We start from the raw sequence: 6484 nt of genomic DNA, 5'->3' as shown, positions 1-6484 counted from the left end.
ACAACCGAAAGGTAATCCAACGAAGCTTCGCTACCAACGACCTCATCCTAATTCAAAATGATATCGGAGCAAGTCAGTCAGGAGAAGGGAAGCTAGCAGCTTACTGGAAAGGACCATATCGGGTTACGGAAGTACTAGGAAAAGGTTACTATAGGGTAGCCGACCTCTAAGGCAGGGAGCTCCCGAGGTCATGACACGCCTGTAACCTAAGAAGGTACTACAGCTAGAGAAAGGTCTTGAGCCAAGGTGTGCTCTTTTTCCCACTAAAAGGGTTTTTGTAATGAGGCACCAGGCCAATACCTGAAGGCGGCCCGACTTGTAGGGTAACCCCACACATGTATGTACTCTTATTTACATTTTTTAATTCATTGCATTTTATTCCAATAAAAATAGAGATTCCCTAAAAACGTTTCCTACCAAGGCGCATTAATTTATGCTCGACAAAAGGCAAAATTCATCACCCGACCAGGAAAGGTCGGCAAGGTGAAGCGACAAAGCCCAAATTAATGTGATAAGTTATAAAAACAACCTGTATAAAGTGACCTAACGAGGTCGGATAAAAAACAGGGTTGTGAAAAATAACTTGAAAAGGTACGACTAAAGGATCACTTAAATGGGAAGGAGTTTCAAAAAGTTAAAGCAATAAAAATTCAAAGGTTACCTAAACAGCAACCCAAGAGTGAAGGTGCTTTGATTAAAAACTAAAAAGTTGCTAGAGAGCAACTACAAGTGTCAGAGAACTACTCAAAAAGTTACAAAATAAAGAGTTTAAAGGTCCACAAGTCAGACCAAACCAACAAATAATCAAAAGATCAGTAAAAAGAAAAGTCACAAGGGATCCAGCTTCGCCCTCGTCGCCACATCATTAGGAGCTGGAGGAATGACTAAAATCAGGACAGCTCCGATGACACGATCTGGGCCATTTAAGATCTCTACCTCAGGGTTTGCTTCAGGTCGGGATGTCTCAGCAGAAGGGGCTGTAGAAGCCTTGGCCGTTGAATCAGAAGGAGGAATCTCATCATCATCAGGGGTAGGCATAATCTTGCCATCCTCCACAATGTTGTCCATACTAAATAAGGAGAGGTCGGCATCAGGAGCAAAAAGTCGGACCTAAGCTTTCAAATTCTCGTACAGAGCGGTCATGCCATTCACTACATGACCCTGTAACTCAGCATAATCATCGTAGGAGGACTGCAGCTTTTCCTTTACCTCAAGTAGCTCGCCATAAGTCCGAGTGTAACTCTCCTTTGCCTTCTTGGCCATCTCCTCTGCCAAATTAGCCGCCGCCTCCGCCGCAGTAGCCCGGGCCTTCTCCTTCTCCAAAGACAGCTCCAGCCCAACATTCTTCGCCTCCAGCTCAAGCCTCAATCCCTCTACCTTATCATAATCAGCCTTAGCCCTCCCAAGAAAGGCACTGGTAGCGTTAATAGGGGATTTCTTGAACTCCCTTGACAGCGCGGCGCTGAGGTTGGTCATTCGGACACTGCTGCTAGATATAAAAGATGCTTAAAGATGGACACATCATCGGTTGGAACAAACCCATAAGGAGCAATATGCTCCGCTGCAAAAGCCACACCATCAAAATCCTTATCATCAAGGTTGTAAGCACCAGCAGTTCTTTGCCTCTTGGGAGAAGGCCCAGATGAAGAAAGGGAAGAGGCAACACTAGAAGTCGTCTGAGGCAGATCAATAGAGGCCACACGAACTTGAGGGGTCGGGATGACCTTCCTCGATCCCTGAGGACCCGAGTCCGGCTTCTTCGGTGGAACTTGGGAAAGACCTTCCCCCGACGTCTTTCTCTACAGATTCTGGGAAGCCACTGTCTTCTTGGTCTTTTGGAGGGCCCTCATCGAATCAGAGCTAGAAGCCATCTCTGAAAAAGAAAACCACAAGAACAATTATGAAGGGGATGATAACAAACAAAGACAATAAATTTTTTTTCGGAAGTTGGGCACTACCTAGCTCAGAACGGAGAAGTGTAGGATCCCTTAAAAACTTCTTTGTATCCAAATGAGGAGGCTCCCCCCAATGCTCCTCCAAAACACTCACAAAGGCCCTCTCTACCTCATCAAGACTCTCTAATGAATATTTAAGAACTACGGGGTTCTCTTGCCACCGAAGAGTAAAAAAGGGCTCTTTATTCTCGTCCAAAAAAAAGGGATGAACATCATCCACAGCTCGAACCTTAAAGTAGAAATTTTTAAAATCATGGAAGGAGTCATCAAATATAGAGAACATCTTCTTACCCTGGGCATCCCGGACGAAGGAGATCCAAGAAGCCTTCTTCTTGGCCACCCTGGCTTAGTCATTACAAACAAGTAAAGAAACAGACAGAGTGAAGGTCAGACACCCAGCTCCTGACACAACAACTGAAAAATTTTCATAAAAGTCCAAGAGTTGGGATGAAGCTGAGAAGGGGCCAGATTACATTTCCAAAGGATGTCGGTCTCAAACTCAGCAAAAGGAAGGGTAACACCTAACTTGGTAAAAAAGCAATCATATGCATAAAAGAATGGATGCTCTGCCCGACTTAAGGAAGGGAAACTGACCCTCTCCTCGGGGTCAGGCGACACCAGCTCATAATCCTTCTCATCCTCCCTATTTCTACAAATCCTGTGATACCTCCTAAATTTTTCACAGTATTCCCAATCCGCTACAGTAACACATCCTAATACCACAGAATCTAACCACTCAGTCATACCAGGAGGAACGTTTGTGGATATTTCAATAATATTTCTATGAGTAGACATAGAAACTACACCTAGAGCAAGAAAATGAAAGAAGCGTCACTACCATATAACTCGGGTAAAAAAGGAAAAAATGAAGAAACAACCAGCAAGCAGCCAACAAGACAGCAAAGGGCGCCCTAGGGTTCACAAAAGCAAAATCACCACCACAACCCAGAGTCACCCTTTGGAGGCAATACAGACACAGAAAAGAAAAAGCACAAAAGATCAAAGAAAAGCAAAAGCCATAGCCCTAACCTTTTTCAACAACAGTAAGATGAAAAGATCAAAACTTTAAAAACAAAAAACAGAAGCATGCAACCAAAACAAAACACTAAGCAGAAGGATCGCAACCAATCGAAAAGAAATGCGAAATGCACAAGGAAAAGTACCAAGCTAAAATGAAAAGAAGCAGAAGCGACGAACGCACGGCAAAATCGCGGACGATCCACACCAACAAGCGCCTCGAAGCTTCAAGGAAAGAAAAAACTTGGGGCAAACTAACGAAATAAAGAGAAAGAAGGTTTTTCTCTCAGAAAGCAAAAGAAAGCATATGGAAGCAAGAAACTGAAGAAAGCAAAACCCCTTTGATGTCGAACAAAATACAAAGAGGGAAATAAAACGACAAAGGAATAAAGGCCCAATTAAAAGGCTTTAAAAGCACACACAGATATCTAAGAAACTGCCACACTCGAGAACAACACAACATTTAAAGGGCAAAAGAAAAAATGCCTCGAGTTTCAGAACAGCATTAAAAAATGCAAAGCACGCCCGAATGGAACAAAAGCACCTTGGACACAGTCAACAATAATATGCTTGAGCTCGACATCCCCCTAAAAAATGTCGAAGCTCGGAAACGAGCACAACCTTAGGAAAAGGTCAAAGCTTAAGCAGGGGCACTGTTTATACACTAGTCCGAGCTATAAGGTCGGGCTGGCCAAAGACAAGGGGACCGACCTCATGCAAGGTTGGCCCGCTACCGACCTAGCTGTTCAAAAGCTCATACCATCTCCCCAGAGGCCCAAAAGAAGCCCAAAATAAAGGACCACCGACAAAGGTGCGATCTCACTCGCCAAGGATAAGATAAGATAACAAACTTATCTCAAAGAAAGATCACCAAGCACCATTATAAATATACTGGAGCACCTAGGTATAACTCATACTCCAATTACATAGAAAACCTGCCTAAAGCCTTACTGACTTAAGCATCGGAGTCTCTTGCAGGTACCATCACCCCCCGATGAATGGAGATCAGCTGCATCTCGCACTCCAACAAGTCAGACACGACATATTTGATCAAGCCAGAAGATCTCGCCCGAGATCGACCTCAACGTTTCAGGTAACCCTCGAAACAAGAGGTAACCCTAAAAATTTCCAACATGAAAAATGCATGAGTATGTGAGACGTAATAAGCAAGAATTTTTCCTGACATTTTTCTAATATTCTTGAGAACATCCTCTCTAGTATGACTAAAATAGTACAATAACATAAGATCAAAACTATGCAATATAAATATTCTTGTTTAAAAAACTAATTAAAGGCAATAAATACAACAAACAAACAATATTGTTTTACTTAAAAACGTCTAGTATAAGGATAGTGGTGCTAAGCCAGAGTTTTTACTAGTCAGAAGAATTAACATGGTTTTATATATATAACACGTTTTCAAAAAGCTAATCAGGGTAAAATAAATGTTGTGAAAGGATTTTATAAACAAATGTTTGTTTTAGAAAGTGAGATTATAAGTTTATATTTTGGTATCATCTTAATTATCTTCATTAATTATCTAAATATAATATTACTATAAAGAAAATATTACATCTATAAATTAAGTATATTTTAAACTCAATCCTAAACCAGCTTCATTCAATCCAAATAAGAAAACAACACAAGAAAATACACCTAATGGAAACCACCGATGGGAGAACAGCCTTTTTAGCCGCTTCTAATTGCGTATGGTTGTGTCGTAAAAAGCAGCAAAAAATGGCCACACTGCTCACGGCGGCTGCCACTGCACCTACCAGGAAGGTGGGCAAGTTTTCACCTCCAAACACGTTGTTCCATGGTAAGCTTAGTGTTGCCACTATAATCTGCATACAATATACATACATACATCTTGTTGGCTAATTCAGTTATTCCAAATAATTTTTTTGTGGTTGTGAAAATAGTTTAGTATATTTTTCCTAATAAATTAATTAGATGTAATATCACTATTAAAGATATTATCAAATAGATAACGTAAATGACACAAAGTAAGGATATTTACTTGCTCTAATTAATATATAAGTTAAACATTTAATAAATAAATTTCTGACCTTTGAAACCCCAATTGCAAGATTGAGGGGTAAACCTAAAAATTTCCAACATGAAAAATACTTTAGTTTGTGAGACGGGGCAAGCAATAATTCCTCCTGGCGGATTTCTGATGTTCTTGAGAACATCCTCTCTGGTAGGACTAAAATAGTACAATAACATAAGATCAAAACTATGCAATGTAAACAATCTTATTTAAAAAATAAATTAAAGGCAATAAATACAACAAACAAACAATCTTGTTTTACTTAAAATCGTCTAGTATCAGGATAGTGGTGCTAAGCCAGAGTTTCTACCAACAAGAAAAATAAACATAATTTTAGACCTATAGCACGTTTTAAAATGCTAAGAATAGTAAAACAAATGACGTGAAAGGATTACATAAACAAATGTTAGTTTTATAAAGTGAGATTATAAGTTTATATATCAGTATCATCTTAATTACCTTTATTGATTGTCCAAATATAATATTAATATTAAAAGAAAATATAGCATTCATAAATTAGGTATATTCTAAACCCAATCCTAAACCAGCTTCATTGAATCCAAATAAGAGAACAACACAAGAAAATATACCAAATAGAAATCACTGATGGGGAGAACAACTTTTTTAGCTGCTTCTGATAGCGCATGATTTTGTCGTAGAATGCAGGAAAAAATGGTCATTCAGCCGATCACGGCGGCTGCCAATGCACCTACATTGAAGGTGGACAGGTTTTTACCTCCAAATACGTTGTTCCATGACAGGCTTAGTGTTGTCACTATAATCTCCATACATCATTACATCATGCATACATACATCTTGTTGGTTAATTCAGTTATTCTAAATAAAAAATTTTTAGGAGTGGTTCTGAAAATAGTTTAGTATATTTGTCCTGATAGATTAATTAGCTTTTATATGAGTATTAAAGATATTTTCAAAAAAATAACATAAACAAGACAAAATAAGGATATTTACTTGCTCTGATTAATATATCAGTTATACATTTAATAAATATATTCTGACCTTCAAAACCCCAATTGTAAGATTGAGAGGTAAACCTGTAAATTTTCAACATGAAAAAGCGGATCAATTTTTTTACTATAATTTTTCATATAAGTTGACGAAAATTCAAAATAAAATAAAAAATACTCTAATATGTGGTTTTGACTAAAAGATAATTGGTTTCTAATTTTTTTCCTAAAAAATATTAGTGAGTTCTATTTTGCTTATTTGTCATGGCTTATCTGTAAATAAATTATATTCTACTTTACTTTTTTAAAAAAGTGGATGTCATCCTATTTTAGTATAATACAAGTGTAATTATCCATGCCATGCACCTGATAAGATCGAATAAAATATCAAAACGATAATTAAATAAAACAGAAAAATAGTATTATGAAATTTATAAAAAAATAATAATAAATAAAGCAAATCTCTGAAAAAATTTTCATTAAAATTTTAA

This window comes from Arachis stenosperma, chromosome 4 (assembly GCF_014773155.1).
Source record: "Arachis stenosperma cultivar V10309 chromosome 4, arast.V10309.gnm1.PFL2, whole genome shotgun sequence".
NCBI classification, from domain to species: domain Eukaryota; kingdom Viridiplantae; phylum Streptophyta; class Magnoliopsida; order Fabales; family Fabaceae; genus Arachis; species Arachis stenosperma.
Note: the sequence above shows the minus strand (reverse complement) of the source record.